Genomic DNA, 2,264 nt, shown 5'->3' with positions numbered 1-2,264 from the left:
CCCTACTACGATAGTGTTTTGGTCTGTTTCTCCCTTTAGCGCTGTTAGTAGTTGCTTTACATATTTCAGGGCTCCCTTATTGGGAGCATAGATATTAAAAGTGCTATGTCTTCTTGGTGCATGATTCCCTTTATCAGTATGAAGTGTCCCTTAGTATCTTTCTTTCCCTTTATTTTTTTGAAGTCTATTTCATCTAATATTAGTACCACTACTTTTCTCTGAATGCGATTTGCTTGAAATACCATTTTTCACCCTTTTGCTTTGAGTCTATATTTGTCTTTGGAGCTGTGATGTGTCTCCTGGAGGCAGCATATGGTCAGTTTTCTATTCTTTTCTTTTCTTTTCTCTTCTTTTCTTTTTTTATATTTTATTTTTTTTATGCCTACAGCACCTAGTCTTCCTAGAGGGTCTCCCATCCAAGTACTAACCAGGCCCAACTCTGCTTTGCTCTCTAAATCAGATGGAATCAGGTGTGTTCAGGGTGGCATGGCCGTAGACTTAGGTTTTGTTTTTTGATCCAATCTGCAATTCTGTGCCTTTTTATTGGTGAGTTAAGTCCATTTACATTTAGGGTGATTATTGAAATATGAGATATTCTTATAGCCATTTTATTTTTTGCTTGCTAGCAGCTCAGTGATTCCAATGCTTCCTTGTCCTTTTGTTTCTGTTTTCTTTATTTTGGTTGGTTTTTGTGAGCTTCCCCCATGGTTCTTCTTGTTTTACATTATATACTTCAGTTCTGAATCTTTGGTGAATGGTCACCATTACAAATATGCAAAGATACACACACACACACACACACACACACAGCCGTCCATTTTCTTCTGTGCATGCCTTATCTCCATTCCCTTTTTGAGAATTTGGATCTTTGAATCCTCTCCTTTTCAGTCATTGTTATCTCACTTTGTTCCTATGTATCCTGGATGTTCATTACTCTCTTGCTATATCGATTCTCTTCTTATTATTTAAGCTTATAGTGCCTTGTTCTTAGTAAGGGTTTCACTTCTCTCCTATTTTTCTGATAGTCACTTTACTCCTAATTATGTTTTTTTTTGTCATTTTGTTTTAGGTGAGCTGACTCTTTTCATTATTTCCTGTAGATTAGGCCTAGTAGTGCAGAATTCCTTCAATTTTTGTATGTCTGGAAAGGTCTTAATTTCTTCTTCATATCTAAAGGAGAATTTAGCTGAATACATTATTCTAGACCGGTAGTTCCTTTCACTTAATAGTTTAAATATTTGATTCCATTCCTTTCAGGCTTATAAGGTCTGCGCTGTGAAGTCTGAGGATAATCTAATAGGTTTTTCTTTATAAGTTACCATTTTCTTCTCCCCAGCTGCCCCGAGAGTTCTGTCTTGTCATTCATTTTTTTAATAACATTAATACAATGTGTCTTGGAGAAGGCCTTTTTGGGTTGAGATCATTGGGTGTTCTGTTGACTTCTTGAATTCCAAGCTCCAGTTCATTCCTTAGCTTTGGGAAATTCTCGTCAACTCTTTGTCTGAAAATGCTTTCTAATCCCTGTTCCTTTTCCTCACCTTCGATAATGCCCATTATTCTTATGTTTCTTCTCCTTAAAGTATCAGGTAGTTCTTGAATTTCTCATTCATTATTTTTTGTTCTTCAGTTTATGTCCTCTTCCTTCTGTTTTATTTCTAAATTTCTGTCTTTGATATCACTGTTCCTTTCCTCTATTTGTTCGACTCTATTTCCCAAGCTTGCTATTTCATTTTACAACTCTTGCAGTATGTTTTTATCTCCAGAAGATTGATTCTGTTCTTTTCGAGGGTTTCAATCTCCTTGCTCTGCTCATATAGTTGTTTTTTCAGTTCCTGAATTTGTTGATATGACTTGTTTGGATCTCACTGAGTGTTTTCAGAAGTACCATTCTGAATTCTCTGTCATTTAAGTTGCATATTTCTATGTCTGTAAGCTTATTTTCTGGAGATTTTTCTCTTTCTTTCTGAGATGTCTTGTCACCTTGGTTGTTCATGCTGTTTATTGGACTATATCTCCAACCTGGGCATTAATGGACATGTATTCTGCTCTTTTTCTAGAAAGAAGATTTTTCATATAAAGGTCTCTCTCTAGCCTGCAGCAACAAAAGCAATTTTATTTTGGTTCCAAGTAGGTGGAGTCTAAGACTCTTTGATCCCTGCTTTGTATAAAGCCTTAATAATGTCTTTATAAAATGCCTTTATTTTCTTGTAGATATTTAATCACATTCACTACCCTTAGTTTCTGTCCCTGTCAGTGTTAGCAAC

The 2,264-nt window shown here is 35.7% G+C and overlaps 1 pseudogene; it reads right to left on the bottom strand.

Annotated features, from left to right (window-relative positions):
* Positions 1-379: 379 nt before the first annotated feature.
* LOC118608367 lies at positions 380-498 on the bottom strand (annotated as a pseudogene).
* Positions 499-2,264: the final 1,766 nt, after the last annotated feature.

The sequence above is a fragment of the Rousettus aegyptiacus genome, unplaced genomic scaffold, assembly GCF_014176215.1.
Source record: "Rousettus aegyptiacus isolate mRouAeg1 unplaced genomic scaffold, mRouAeg1.p scaffold_m13_p_9, whole genome shotgun sequence".
Taxonomy (NCBI): domain Eukaryota; kingdom Metazoa; phylum Chordata; class Mammalia; order Chiroptera; family Pteropodidae; genus Rousettus; species Rousettus aegyptiacus.
Note: the sequence above shows the minus strand (reverse complement) of the source record. Positions and strands in the feature narration are given on the sequence as shown.